The sequence below is a fragment of the Heliangelus exortis genome, chromosome 16 (assembly GCF_036169615.1).
Source record: "Heliangelus exortis chromosome 16, bHelExo1.hap1, whole genome shotgun sequence".
NCBI lineage: Eukaryota > Metazoa > Chordata > Aves > Apodiformes > Trochilidae > Heliangelus > Heliangelus exortis.
Genome location: NC_092437.1, coordinates 3,622,701 through 3,638,837, shown reverse-complemented (window position 1 = coordinate 3,638,837; position 16,137 = coordinate 3,622,701). Strand labels below are relative to the sequence as shown.

Sequence of the window (16,137 nt, the reverse complement as noted above, 5' to 3'; positions counted from 1 at the left end):
AGATCAGCTTTCCTCCTCATCACAAGCAGTGACGGAGCATCCTCTCCCTCTGCCCAGGATGGGCTCTCCCCCCTCTCTCCTCCGCCGCGCTTCACCCTGGGAAGCGTTTTGTGATACTTTGGATCCCTTGTAAACCTTATTCTTCCATTTGGGCAGTCTTTCAACTCCCTGAAAGTTACACATTGTTTTCATTTCTCCTCAAGTACCTCAGGTCAAAGAAAGACCTGTGTCAGTGGCTTTAAAAGCCTAATAAAGTCTTTCATCCAGAGACCTGCTTGCTGGCGCAAAGTCAGGGAAAACAAACTAAGTCATCGAGTGTTGTTCAAACTGTCAGATCCTTTTCAGCACGCTCTTCCTGCCAGCCTAGTGGTGTGTGTGTGTGTGTGTTTGAGGGGCTGGGATGGGGAGGAAGAAGGGGGGGGGAAGGAATAAAAAAAAAAAAAAAAAAAAAAAAAAAAAAAAAAAAAAAAAAAAAAAATCAAAAAACAACCAACCCTCCTGATGGCAAAAAGCCCATGGAACACCTGGCACCTTTCCAAAGCAGCCTCCCCCCCCAGCCCCCTTCATGGGCACAGGCGTCTGCCAATCTGTTCTGCACACACACACACACACACACACACACACACACACACACACACACACACACACACACACTGCACAACACAAGCAACAAAATGACTTTCCAACAACTTTGCTCACAAGTGCCACTCTACTCCGAGTTTGGCACCTTGCGCTCGCTCCTCATCCCCCGCCTCTCCAGGCTTTGCCTCCCAACAAGCTGGACAGGTTCCAGTGTTTAAAAGCCCATTTAACCACTCCCTTTTGTTTAGAAATGTTAAGCCTTGATCTGATTTTATCGACCCTTCCGTGCCAAGAGAAGGAGGATGCTGAGGATTTCTGAGGATCCTGCAATGAGCTGAAAAGCTCCAGGAACCCTTCAAGCTTGGATTGGGCTTTGCCCACTTTGCAGCAGCCCTCGTGCTATTGAGAAACCCCAGAAGGAGAGCGTGCACCATTCATGGGACCACACAGGATGGATTCCACTCTCTCTTTTATGCACGTTCCCCCCTTTAAAAACTACATTATTGACCCGTTTAGGAGCTGAAAGTCTGTGCCATGCTTGGCTGGCACTGTCTTTTGATGGTTAAATAGTTCTTGACACTCTTTGCCTGGCTCATTGCTGCTACGGGCAGGAAAAGCAGAGAGGCAGGGAAGGGAGGCAAGAACAGCACCTCTGCTCTGACTGACAATTTTAATCTTCCTGGGTATTGTTAGGAGACATCATTCTGCACTTGATAAACCCAGCGTGATTACCTGAAACAGATCTTTAAAAAATATATTTCTCTTTTCCCTAAAGCAGGTAAAGCCGACTGCATCTTGAGCTGATTTCAATTCCTTTGTACAGTGCAGCATTTGGATGCCCTCTTAAGGATGCTAGGTTTGAAAGTTTGCCTTATCAACATCCTTGTCTCATAACCCCAGAGAAGCTCTTGACATTAGTGACAGAAACAACTGGGGAGATTAAAAGGCAGACAGAGAGCTCTGGTGTAACAGGAGACCCTTCCCAAAAATACGCTTCCTTTTCCTACATCAGGATTTTTTTTAAGGCAGATTGGAGAGACAGAACACACAAGCTCAGCCAGATCCTGCACATTGATGGACCAAATATTGACCACCAAGATCACCAGCCATGGGAAAAGACATTTTGGTTCTGTTCTTCACATCCATCACCCCACCAGTTCGGTGCAGCCCAACTGAGGGATGAATTTAAACATCCATAGAGCTGCTATAAATTTGAATGAATAAGAATAGTTTCTCATCTAGGGCAATTTACACCAATCAAGGCTCTGCCTTCATGTATCCGGTAATCTGGAGGAAAGAGTCTGCCTCCTGCTAGGCAGCTACTGACATGTTTTTAACTTTCCTGCACTGCCTCTGCCCTCTTCTGCTTTTCATTCCCCACCAAAGAGAAAACAAAGGAAGCAATGATGAGCAGGCAGCTGTGGTCAACACAAGAAGTAGCAGGATGGAGAGAGCTCTTATCTAAAAGTTCACAGACAAGCAGAGATTTACTGGCAGCGAATAGCAGGGCCTGGAACAATGTCACAGGAAAACAAATTACACAGACACTATCCGAGCAACTTTCTTTGGTCCAGACCAGTCAGATATTGTTGATATCCTGCAGCTTCAAGGAGGATAACAGGCAGTTGAGTGCTGGTGCTGTAGATCACGTTAGCCCTCCCAGATTATTCAGGTCATGCTAAACAGCAAATTCAGTGGATTAAAAGAGCCCTCGTTCCTGCTGTGCAGTTTTAACAGTCTGCAAGTTACACAGAGGGGCTGAGGATGCTGTGTTGGTTGCATGTCTTGTGTAGCACTTTATAGTCAGACAAGCTCAGCAAGGGGCATCTGCCTTCCTAAAAATTACCATTGACCCATTCCTGTTTAGGAACATTGAGAAACCAATGGGCTCAGCCAGCAGCTATGTGAAAATCTCTTTGCCAAGCCATGCAGAACTCACTTTTGTGTCTGCAGTGTATCAGCTTTGTATTACCATGACAAAACCAAATTGCCACCATTGAGGACAGCCCTTGCTAATGCAACAGCCCCTCTATAGTAATATACTCATGTGCACAAATGATAGCACAATGGAGTGGATGTGTAACTGCTATAGGATTGCTGTGATAGCAGTGAACAGGTTTTCATTCCTTTCTTGTCCTACCCCACTCATTCTCCACGCAAAATTTATTGTAAGGTTCAGCAGCACAAAACACACCTAGCATCGTGCAGTCCCATCACCCCACATTAAAATGCTGTTCCTGCCATTGCTACAGAGCAATGGTTGTCATTGCAAAATGTTCTGGGGGGGTTTTGCTGTGTCCAGCACTATCCTTGCTCTCATGACAGGTCAGGGAACTCATAGGTGTTCCTGTATAATGGCCAGAATCACTGTGGTACCAACATGAGTAATACTGAAACCACCCACAGGAATTAAGGCTGTGTTTCAGATAACAATTCAAAGAGGTTTTTGTAATCATTACAAATTAATAAGTGTATTGCCCAGGAAAGGAGATGCCGGGACAGGTAGAAAGAAGCACCCAGCTTTCTGACCCAGGTCCCACTCAGCACATCCCAGAGCTAAAGCTCCCCAGAAACCTCTCATTGATGCTTATCCCTCCACGGCTCATTTGGAAAAACAAATCCTTCAGTGAGGGAGAACACAAATAAATGAGCTGGTGATGTCCCTTGCTTAGTTTCTCAAAATAGCTACTGTTAAAATAAACAACCCAAATGGGGGCTCTGATTTCTAATAGAGGGGGAAATGTGCAGTTCCCTTCCCTTTGGAGAGAGCAGCCACAGGATCTCCCCTCTCCCCCACTGCCCATGCTGGAAAACTTGTGGGAATTGAATAGCATCGAGTCTTCTACTTCTGTCAAAACTGGCAGAAATTAGCTGACAGGCTTGAAAAATATTATGGAAACTGATAGACAGAGACACCTACACACTGCTTGGGATGGCACAGAGCTGCTTTCCCGAGAAAGGCACCTAAAAATGAAAATGGACAGTGCCTGGGCAGGTCAGGACATGGATATGAGCTTGTTGCTAATGGGCTGACAGATTCCTTGTGGAGGCAGACAGCACTCTCAAGATTCACTGAGCAACATAAGACAGAGGGATTTGGTTTAGAGGAAAATGCTCAGCCACACACAGGGCTTTAGGAGGAGAATTCTTCCCAAGCCTGACCTCAATCAGCGGTTCCTTAGAGCAGCTCTGACCTCCCAGTCAGCACATTACAGATTCCAGTCCCACACCTGCACCCAAAGGTCCAGACTAGAAGCTGAAGCAGTTCCTTCTCCACCCATAATTATCCTATTCATGCAACAAAACTTTTAAAAACCACTCTGCTACACAAGTCACCAGCAAATGCTATTTTCATTGATATAACGAGAGCACAGCTCGACAAAAGATTTTCACAAAATTTTGCAGACATTCCTGGGCATCTTTTCAGCTATAAAAAATAAAAATTAAAAAAATATAATCACCAGAAGCTCCCACAAAGGACTTCTTGAGGGTGTAAGATGGCAAAGCTGAGCATTCATCACCAGTGGATCAGGGAGCAGATGGAAAAACCACAGTCAGAGGTTGCACCAAGTTTGCTGTTTCTTTAAGTCGCTGATGGATTCACACATGATGCAACAAGACACAACACAGCACTTGCATCTTCCTGCATCAGTGATTCTGCAGACATATATCTTCCCATCCTCCTCCTTTCCCCCTTCCAAGGCCCATATTTTATTTTTTTGTCTGCAAGTGGATGCAATCACATTCCACATACAAGCCCAGCAAAACAAAACATCCCCATTTTCAGTTCACAGAGCTGCCATGGCAGAAATAAATATTATTCTGTTTGTTGGGGTTTTCTTTCTGGTTGCTGTTTTGTTTTCCAAAATCATTGTTCTGCACAACAATCCAGCAGAACACAGCCTTCCTGATTCAAGACTTTTCAGCTAGTAGCTGGCGTCTCATTGAAAAAGTCTTCTAAGCCAAACCCCAAGCTTCCCTGAAACCTCAATCTCTAGAGAACTTCCTAAACCAGTAAATCCAAGACAAGCACTGGGCCTCCTTCCAAGTTCAGCAGGAAGCCACCAAACACCAGATCTCTGCAGCAAACAGCAGAGAACACCTTTGGCTTTGCCTCCACATTTGGAGCACGGGCAGCTGGGCACAGACCAACACATTCCTTACTCCCAGTTTTCACCTGGTATTACCATCACTTGGGAGGCAGAGTAGCAACTCTCCAGCTGGCTGATGCCCCCCAGGAGGTCAGGATAAGACACCCAGGGGTGCAGCAACCAGCGTGGCAGTGTTGTTTTTGCAGAAGCTGTTGCTGAATCAAGTCAGGGGTTGAGCTCTTCTTGGAATAGAACCTGCTGACATTTGGGCTTTAGGGTCCTGACAAGCTCACCAAGCTCAAGCCCTTGCAAAGGAGCCTGAACTCTTTTTGCAGGGGAAAGCTTCAGGAATTAGCAGCTGCTTTCTCCTCTCTCCTATTCTCACTTCAATTGCCTGTTCTGGTGGTAATTTTTCTCCTCCCACCCCATCCTTTCCTTCTCTCTTCCCACCCTGCCAGCCTGTGACGAAACCAGAGATGAGAAAAGACACAACTGCATAAAAGAAAGGATTTTTCCTGATTTGCAGGCAGCCTTGCTGCAAAAACATCTCAGGTTGGGTAGGTAAGATTTGGAGGGAGGCTGTGTGATGCATCCAGCTGAGTCTGCCCCTTGACCCCAGCTCCCTGCCTGCAGCTTTATTGAAGACATCAGGCGTGAAATGGTCCCAGGGATGCTGCTTCGGGCTTTTCTTTGTGGGGAAGGAGTGGTCGGATCCAATCTGCACCCTACGTGATGTGCTTACCTTGATAAAGGGCATACCTGGGGAGGAATATTTCCCTGGGTTTGCATCACTTATTTAAAAAAATATTTATCTTGTATGGAGGCACTGGGTCTGGAGCTCAGCACACCCAGCGTTGTTCTACTCCAAGGTTAGAATCCATTTAAAGACATCCGAGTTGCTGACAACTTAATTATGATGGGAAAAAATTAATCAATGCTTACCTTGGATTTTGGCTGGTTGGGCTGGAGGGTTTCTTTTTCTCCCAAGAGGGACTGCTTCACCCAGCTTCTTGTAGCTAGGAAAAAAATAAAATATTTTAAGAACAAATCTAAAGATGATGTTGGATCAGCATACCATTAAACATCTACGTGTTTAGTGGAGCATTACAGGTAAACAGATTAAACTCTGCAAAAAAAATTTTCACAGGTTTATCCTCAATTTTTATTTGACAACATCAGTGCTCTCATCTCCTGTACCTGGAAGTGTTGCTCCTCCCCTTTCAGCCAATTCCTTCCTCACCATTTGGCACATTTGAAACAGAACCTTGTCCCACAGCTACCCTGGGACCTCTCATATTCACCTGGCTACTTTACCACCAAACTCATCATATTTTTCTGCTCCAAAACTGCACAAGGTAACACAGGGTTGACCAGAGATGCCTTTTCACATGCCATCAAGCACAACTTTCAGGACAATCTCATACACAGGGGAGCAACCTCCTCCAGTTCCACCAACACCAGGACAAACCAGACCATTTCTGAACAAGGCTGAAAGAGCAGAGTTGAGTCCCTGCACAAGTTTCTTTCCCTGGTCCAGGGGTGCTCATTGCCTTTTCTCTCTCCTCTATGCTGATTTCTATGCTGAAGAGTCCTGTCCTTCACCTCCAGGTATCCTGGAGTCCTTTGTACCAGCACAAACTGCATTCAGCCTGAAAGAGGGGATTCCAAGCCCATGGCACAACCAGCCTAAGGGGCAGTGTCCCCGTGCTCAGCATCTGATTGCACATTCCCTACATAAAATTAATTGATCATGTCTTTGCAATGGACCACCTACAGCTCTCAAAGTTTAACCAGATGGAAGCAGGGAGACTCCATTCAGAGATCTGAAACAACAAAATACGATCACAACAACAAGATTATTCCCATTGTGATTTTTTTAAAAAAAATGAATACTACTCAGTAGGGACACAGAAATTATTTTCTCTGGAGTACTTTGGTCCAGACTTCTTAAATAAATTTGAGAGCTTTTCCAAAGCAAATTTTTTTTAGAAAAATAGATTTCTCAAGACAAAAAATTTCCTCTGGAAATTCACCATAAATATTTTTTAGCCTCCTTTTCTTCCTTGCTCCCTCCCCAGCTCTTTGTCTCACATCAGTGCTCTGCCACTCTCAGATTCTATGCCCCCTTCTGCCTCGATGCTTCGTGGGATAAAATGATCTTTACCAGCAACTTTGATAGAGCTGGTTTAAAGCAGCCTTTCTGAATTCATACATTTCACAATTCCTCTGTCTCCTTTCCACTCTTACAGCTATAATTATTGGTACATTAAAAAAAAAAAAAAAATAAAAAATCAACCAAACCAAAAAGCCAAGAAACCCAAGAAAACCACAACCACAAAAAAACAAACCACGAACCAACCCCCCCCTAAAAAAGCATCCTAAGTCCCTCTCCCCATACAACCTCCATCTCTCCCTGCTAGAAATGACCCCAGTGATGTGTTCAGGATGGCAGCAGGGCTGCCTGAGCCAGATGGGAGCTGCTGAAGACCTTGGAGATCAAGCCACCAGCCTTCAATTTTGACATTTGGTCGTGGGTGGCAGATTTTTTTTCTTTTCACACCTAAAAATGTTGAAAAGCACAGTAGTTCTGCTTGATGGGGAACGGGAGGACAATTAACTTTATCTTCTGATGTACAGATGCAGATGTCGAGAAGCAATTTCCCCACTCATGTTGGCCAGAACTGGTCTTTGGACCATTAGCCAACACACAACGTGCTACCCAGAGCTCCAAACCCTCCAAACACTGCCCAGACCTCTCTGCTGGGGTTTTGCTGCAATTCAGTAAAAAAAAAAAAAAAAAAAAAAAATCAGAAAAAAAAAAAAGGAAAATAAAGTTTCCTTCTTGTCCCACACTGCCCCACAATGACCCCGAAAAACAACCCTGAATATCCCTAAATTTTCAGTATCAGGTGTTTTATTCAGTATTTTCAGAAGCATTTTCCTGATGGGCCAAAATAATCCTCCTCTCTCCCACACCATGCTCTTCCAGGGTGAGGTGTTGAACCAGCAGGACCTTTCCCATCACAGCTGGCAGGAGGCAGGACAACATTCCCCCTTTGGATTTTTTTGAAAGGAGGAGGATCCTTCCTCATGTGCTTTTATTAAACCATATGCCCACACCCTGAGCTCAAAATGACACTTCTGAATAATTTAAGATAACGATAATAGACAAATGAAAAAAAAAAAAGAAAAATTCTTCTGGAGACGAAACCCAATTCCTCTTGCAGCTTCTGAATTAGTTTTTTACTTGTAGCCACTTCTGCTCTATCTTAAGAGCTAAATTAAAAAAAAAAAAAAAAAAAAAAAAAAAGAGGCATGATAGGAAGGAGTATTAAGATATTACTAATGCTTTTTTTGAAAGAGCCTATTGCCTAATCTTTTGCAGTACTATTTCTAGATTCCTGTGCAGCTTTCATCTTCACACTGAATGTTTTACAAGACACCTTCCATGCTCACAGCCTGAGCCCAAAGGGGATGGGTTGGTTTTGAGCATCTTCCCCTACATCTGTTTGTTCCATCGGAGATGCTGCCTCACCGGGTCAGGAATAATTTTTATTTTTTTTTTTTACAAGCCAACCTTAAGCACTTGGATTTTCCAGCTCCAAAATTCCTTGCAGAAAATCTGAATAACTTAATTTGTCAAAATTTTTCTTTTAAATTCTGCTTGTAAAGCTGGACATGATGGGTCTGACACAGCTGGGGATTTTTTTTTCACGTTTTCCTTACAGGAAGGCAGAAAAGCTACTCCTGAAACCCCGGGATCAGGACATCATCTTTTCCCCAGCAACATCTGGAATATTAACAGACTGGAGAGGGATTGGAGTTGCTTTGGCTGAACCAATCTCTGGCAGGAGCCTCCCCCCTGCTCACGAGAAGGGAAAAGCAGCAGCGAACGTGCGGAGCAGCAGCCGCGCTCACCGCTGCGTGACTCCAGTTTCATGCCTGCACTTCTCCATTGATTTATGGGGCAGCTCATTTCCAGACCCACCTCCTTCAGGAGGAGGAACTTCAGCTCGATGGGAATAATAGGATCCTATATCTCTTAAAGAAGTCGCTGCATCTTGCCGGGTTGGGGAGGGGAATTACGGCGAAGAGAAAAAAACATTTCCCCTCCTTTCGGATGGGGTCTGGAAATGAATGGCACAGCCAGGGAGCTGGGACGTTTTGAAATTAATCAAAAGTTTAAAAACGAATTTAAAAATGGTGTAAAATCCATAACCCAAAATACAGCTTGAGACGACGAGGAGGAGATCCTGCAACCCACTCCCCTTGTTAATGCTGCACAATAGAAGCCACGCACGCCTTCCGCCCATTCCATCTCTCCCTCCCATCCCTCTATCCCTCCACACAAGCCCCACAAAGACATATTTTCTACTTTAAGCTTATGGATTACTGGCTCAGGCCCCCTAAAAAAAAAAAAAAAATAAATAAAAAAAAAAATTAAAAAAAAAAAAAAAATTTGTTGCCAAGGCAACGAGCCAGGGGTTGCTATGGCATCTCGGAGCCGAGCAGCTGGGCCAATCCCTGCTCCCTGCGAGCTGGGAAGGCGCAAAGCCTCTAAATTTAATGTCAGAGCAGAGAGGAAGGGAAGCTGTTGAGGCATGCACGGTGCTGAGCGTGCGCTTGCTAAATGCGGACAACATGGCCCCCATGATTAGGACCAGCACACTAATGAATATTCATTGGGCTGATTAAAGCAAAGTCAATTAACTACTTGACTGCTTGATTTTGTGCCGGATTTCAGGCGTCTCTTTTAACCATTTTGCCACTGGGGATGCTCTCGTTCTCCCCTTCATCTCCCTCTTTCCTCCTATTTCCCTACCCTGGCAATTAAGGTTTAAATTTTTTTTTTTTTTTTTTTTTTTTTTTTTTTTTTTTTTTTTTATGCTTTTTACTGACAATAACCCATCCTACTCTGATTTTACAGCTTGCTTTTTTTCACCAGTAAATCATGTTCTTCTAGGGTCGCTGTCTTCCACTACAGTCGTGGATAAGGCAGAAGGTCACAGATTTCCATCAAGTTTTTAAACCTCATATGTGTGATTAAATTCCATATCCATGGCTAAGCAATAATGGTGATTTTTTAGCTCACAGTGGGATTCTTCCCCATCACCAGAGCCCTTTGTTTTATAAGAGAAGGAGTAGCTGGGTGCCAGGTCAAGGGCTGTGGAATATTTTTTCATCCTGATTTGTTAGATCAAGATTCTTTCAGACAGACAACTCAGACTGAATGTTCTAGGAAACCTAAAGGGATCCTAAAATAAAACAACAATTCATTAAAGATGGTTTTCAATTTAGAGATATGTCTTTCTCCCAGTGCAGTAGTGATGTAATAAGACTGCGAAGAGGACTGCATATTTTATAAAGATCATTTTTCAGAATGTGCCTGCAAACTAAAACATGTGATTAAATTAAAAATAAATGAAAAATTATTGGTTAAAATATATATATATGCATCCACATTTGTGAATGCAGTCTTTATAACCTCACCTGGGAAAAAGACATTCATTTTCCTCAGGTTTGGCTTATTTTGAAAACTCTCTCAGGTTCTTGTATTACATATACAGAACTGTGTCAGAGAAAGATGTATTTACATGATTGTTATGACTCTCCTGGAGGGGAATTATTAAGAGTTGTAAGTAATACATCTGAGGAGTAGAGTGGCAAAGCTGCACATAAGCACCCAGCATTCAGGCTCATGTCTTTGTCAGCATCTGAAGTACAAAGGTGCAGGAAGAGGCAGAGCCTACAGCAGAGCAGGGACAACACTGACTTCCAATATTGCTCATGCAATTCAGCTATTTGCAAGCAAAATGGGGGGAAAAAAGCAGAAGTGGAGGAATGAAGTGAGGAAGAGTATAACGGAGTGGAGAAAAAAATGCATTGACTTCAAACTAAAAAAATAATTTATTTCCATTGTGTAAACTCCACGTACATACAGGTTTCACTATTATTTTGCTTGAAATTTGTGGTTTTTTACATGTGTAGTCATAAAAGCAGATAGTTGCTTTTCCAGCAAGCCACTAACATGGAAAACAGGGAGTTACAAAGCTTCCCAACTCAAGTTGTATTCTGGGAACACGACAACCAATTTCTCCGCAAACTCCCTGTGCGTGCCTCATCCCTCTCTTCACATCCTTATCCCAACTTTTCACCTCTTCAATTACAAACATTTAGCACCTGTTTGGACTCTTGGAATCACTGGGATTTCACCCAGAGCCAGGCTAAAGCTGCTGGGAGAAGGAAATCAGAGGCAGGATTTGGTGAGCACCTTCCCGAGCTGCCGCCCTTCTCTTCAGGGCTTTACATTTCTGCCATCAAACTCAGAAATCTGCACAGCAACACTGAGCTCCACAGGGTAACATTTCATTTCCCCAAATCTGCAGAAAAAAACCCACCCCAACAAGTAATTGCCTGTTTACAAATTAAAAGAACCACTGAAGAAAAGGAAGGGGGATGTGTTAAGCTGCCACGTTCAAGCGAAAGAAATGTGTGTTGGGGTTTTTTTGGTTTTTTTTTCCCCAAATAATACATTTGCATCTATGTGCAGTGGAAATCTCTTCACAGGGGGTAATATGCAAACATAGATGCAGGCACACAAAGGGAAGTTGAAGAATTCCACTCTCACTGAAAATTTAGAGAATTGGATTCAGATTTTAACTGGGTCACATACGAAATGTAGTCAGCAATCTCCAGCATAGGGGAAAAAAATAGAAAAAAAAAAAAAAAAAAAAGGGAAAAAAAAGAGACAAAACCCCACCCCAGTGCCATGCCACTCAGCAGGATGCAATTCCTGGTCATGAGAGGCCAGAGCATTAGCCAGGCAGGGTGTTGCAGGTCAGGATTAAGATGCATTAACAAATTCATATGGAGGAAGCTTGCCCAGCACCTGCCCACAATTTGCCAGTTCTCTTCATCTCCCTTCCATGTGAATCAAATTCTCTTCTCTTCTTGGAGGAGGATTTTGTTTCAATATGATATTATTCTGGGTAAAATTTGCATTCCTCAGCTGTGAAAAACATTTTAACTTGAAACCTACACAGGAGTTAGAGCTACATGATTATTGTGCTCATATTGTGAATGATACAGAGAGAAAAAAAATTCCCAAAGACCTGGGCTTGTGTGCATATACATACACACACAGAAATGACAGTAAGCAACACCTATCCTGGTCCTAAGATAGATGAAAAATTCTATAAACTATTAAAAAAAAAAAAATACAAACCAAGGAATTTATATCAGCAGAAAGGAAAATATTCTGACTGCAAACCCAGCAGAGGAGCAGTAGATTCAGGGTTAATTCTCTGGATTCCTGTCTGATACTCTCAGCCTTTCATCATGTCTCTATGAATTTTTATTCCTGCACTCTGGGGTAAATTAAAGATGATGGTGTCAATACAGAGTTTTGAGCCCTATTTCAACATTTCTTACATTTCAGCTCTTTAATTCAGGCCCTTTAAATTTGTTTTTTCAACAATTTGGGAGGAGGGCTTGGGGCTTTCTAAGCTGCTTTTGAAATACCCCCTTTTCCAGGAGGTTATTTCCAACCCAACTCCCCCTCCCCAAGCCATCCCCTCCACATTTTATGGCAGAAGCCATTTTCCCAGGCAGAATAAATCCTTTCTAGCATCCTGCTGGCTAATCAACCCCCTCCCCATGGCCAAGAGCAGGAGCACCCTAACAGCTCAACTTCTGCATTTAGCTGCTCCTGGAAAAAATAAAAAAAAAAAATTAAAAAAAAGCAACCAAAAGCCTTCAGGAAAAGCTGGGATGCCTTTGAGATGGCAACAGTGATGTGCCTGGGATTAAAGCAAAACAGGTTTACAGCCCTCTCAGTGCTAACCAACCAGAAGAGTTATCCAAGGCGTGATACATGTGATTGCTTGAATAATATTCCAGTAGATGCCACGTCCCTGCCTGCCTGTGTACCCCTCTATGCCTGCACACACATGGTATTTCTAATAAGCTCTCTCCTCCCCTCTCTCTCTCTCTCTCTCTCTCCCCCGCTTTCACAATCTGTCGCTCTCCAATCTGCCCACTCTGCTCTATTTTCCCATCCAATATTCCCCCTCTAACACCTTCCCCTCCTTTTCAGCCCTTGCTCCCTACAGCTTCCACCTCCTCCAGGCTCCCTTAGCCCCAGTGCTGAGTTTCTGGTCAGGGGACATTCAAAGCAGACTGGTTAAAAAGAAATTAAAAAGAAAAAAAAGCAAAAAAAAAAAAAAGCAAACACAAAAAAGCAAACACAAAAAAGCAAAAAAAAAAAGCAAAAAAAAAAAGCAAAAAAAAAAAGCAAAAAAAAAAAGCAAAAAAAAAAAGCAAAAAAAAAAAGCAAAAAAAAAAAGCAAAAAAAAAAGCAAAAAAAAAAGCAAAAAAAAAAGCAAAAAAAAAGCAAAAAAAAGCAAAAAAAACCCAAAAAAAAGCAAAAAAAAAAGCAAAAAAAAAAAGCAAAAAAAAAGCAAAAAAAAAGGCAAAAAAAAAGCAAAAAAAAAAAGCAAAAAAAAAAAAGCAAAAAAAAAAGAAAAAAATTTTCTCCCCTACTAGCACTTAAACAACATGGGAACTTAAGCAGAGCCTCTAATAATTTGGTGCCTACCATCAATTCTTCATAATGATGGATTGCATTAATAATACTCAATCTTACTCAGTGCTGTTTTATCAGAAACTTTACAAACAAGTTCACTGTTGCTATCTCTGCTTTATGGATGGGAAGAAAGAGCAGAGGGAGGAAAAAAGGCTTGGTCAGAGCTCCCCAGCAGGCTGGTAGCATAGCCTGAAATAAATTAGGTCTCCTGGGTTCCAGTCCAGTGCTCTACCCATTAGTTTCTGCCTAAGAAACAAATGTAGAGAGGCCAGAAAATGCCTAAATTGAAGAAACACTTGACTGTTTCTTGGAGTCTGTAGAATAATTACTGGATGCAGATGTAGCCAGAGATTCCTGAGCCTTTGGTCATCCCAGGGATGTGTTTTTAAGATCAGGCTTTTACTCCAGCCCATCTGTGTTGTAAGAACTACTCTCTCTGGCTGCAATCAGTGCAGGACACAACCACCTCTAAGCAGAGCATCCAGTTGAAGGAATCCAGGAGAAGCACCAGGCTTTATCTAGGCCTGGCTGGATTATGGAAATAAGTGTTTAATTTCCCTGAAATGAATGAACTTGAAGCCACCTTGTGTGCTCCTATATGTGGACATGTGGGACCATGGCAAAGGCTCAACCATGGCACTCAAGGAGGGGGAGAAAGGGGTTTTCCAGTGTCTAAGATAATAAGAGCTCTCATGAAGAGAGAAGAGTGATATAAATTCACACACATTTAAGTCTACATTAGCCTAGACATCTGGTTCTGGATGGCCCCACCTGACCAGGGCAATTGGACCAGAAGACCTCCAGAGATGCCTTCCAATCTCAGCCATTTTGTGATTCTATGAAATTTGGTTTTATTAAAAAAAAAATAGTAACCTTCACTATGAAATTTCACATTTTTTTATGCATACTTTTCAAATACAGCCTTATAAACAATTTCTTTATTACAAACATTTTCCTCAATCTGCCCAATCTCATGGTAACTCAAATTTCCTTCCAAGAGCAGCTGGGAGAAACCTCAACCACCAGAACACCTGGGGCCTTTGAATGTTCAAAACTTTGAGGATCAAGCCTACAGCAAAGATTTCTGTGCAGATCCAGGCTTCTACACCAAAAAGATGGGCTCCTTGCCTTGGGCAAGTACATCTTGAGAGAAGGAACCCAAGAAAAAATCAGCCAGGAGAAAGACATGAAATGTCACAGCAACTTTTAAAAGGGCTCTAAAGCTGAATGCAAACACTACAGACTTGCTAGCAAAAAAATATATCTACTTTTATGTATACACACCCAAATTCCTTAGATCTGTGGTGGATTTATGAGGTGTGACTGGGACAACACAAAGGTGACACTGTTACAACACAACTCTGGCAGCTCTGGAAAGCTTCTGGCCACATTTCCTCTACAAAAGCTCTTAAAGAAACTGAACTATTGTGATATAAGAAGGAACATCCTCTTCTAGATTCACAACTGGTTGCAACCTGGGAAGCCAAAGACAGAAAAAAGCTTTCACAGTAGGTGAAGTTGCCACTAGATTGTTCTGAGCATCTTGGGGCTCATCTTGTTCAAGTGACCAGGAAAAGGTCACAAACAGCAGGATGACAACATCTCTAGCTGATGAAAAGATATTGAGAACAATTCCTTCTGAAAAAACAGGTGTATTGTGGTGGGGTTTGGGGATTTTTTTTTGGTTTTGTTTTTTTTTTTTTTTTTTTTTTTTTTTTTGAGGGGGTGGGGTCGTTTTTTTTTTCCCCCCATAGCTAGTGAAAATGCAAGTACAGAAGGATTTTCTTGGTTGTCCTGCACATGTCATGCCCTTGCACATCTCTGTTCTTGTGATTGATGGCTCCTCTCCAAAATGATGATTTACTGGATAGCTGAGTCAGTTTTATCTTACAAATTCACACAACTTCTGCATCTGCATGGTCAAGTCCTAAGCCCAGTCTGCCCAGAGATAGCAAAAAAAAAGTAATTTCCTCCAGGAGATCCTGTGTAGGAAGTTCCAAAATCCCTTAAAAGAGGCAAACCCAAAAAATACTCCTTCATGAGAGAAGTGACACTGGGAAAACGTGACATGGAGAAAGGACAGAAAGGAAAATTGTTTGAAATCAACATGAAACCAATCCCTACTCTCATGGGTTTGGTTTTGAGTGACACAACTTTCCTGTGCTAATACAAACATGGTTGAAAATCTGGCTAGGAGGGGTCCCAAGCAGCACCTCCAGCTCTAAATAAAAACAAATCTTTTTCAGTTCCTTCTGTGCGTGTGGGGACCCTAAAAACAGAAGACTTCACATCTTATCTTGTCCTGATGGTGGGTGAACATCCCAGTTGATATTGGAGCCAACAAGACCCAGGTAAAACCTCCAGGTCTCATTGCACAGGATGTCCACGGAGCCCCCAGCTCCAAGGAAGCCCTGAGATGCACCAGAAGTCAAATGTGCTCAACTTGCAAAGACTTTTCAGACCCAAAGTTGCCCATCTCTCCACCCATGCCAAGAATCTGTCCTTGGATTTTGCTCCCTGAACAAGACCATGAAGCCAGCCCTGAGCCAACATCTTCCAACAAGTACAACAAGGGAGGCAGAAGCAGCACACGAGGGCACTGGTGCAAAGTCACAGGGGCCCTGGCAGAGCCTTGAGTGTGCACGTTGCCTCTCCAGGAACTTGTTTGTATTCTTGGGAGAATGTTGAAAAATATCTCTGACCCCCAAACATTTACCTTTTGATCGGAGGTTTCTAATGTTGCTGTAGTGTATTAAAGCTGAGATGCTCATAAAAAAACCCTTTGTGTCAACATAGTAAATGACTCTAATTAGGCTGGTGGTGCAATGAAAATGCTTAATTCATTCTGATGAGGCAGAAGGAAGAGCTAAAATGTTTATA

General features: G+C 42.7%; 1 long non-coding RNA gene across 1 annotated transcript in view; it reads right to left on the bottom strand.

Annotated features, from left to right (window-relative positions):
• LOC139803640 (uncharacterized) overlaps window positions 1-16,137 on the bottom strand; it is a 235,479-nt gene that overhangs the window by 156,287 nt on the left and 63,055 nt on the right. The window contains exon 2 of the long non-coding RNA XR_011729083.1: window positions 5,616-5,689. This is a non-coding gene — a long non-coding RNA (uncharacterized lncRNA). The remainder of the gene's footprint in view (window positions 1-5,615; window positions 5,690-16,137) is intronic.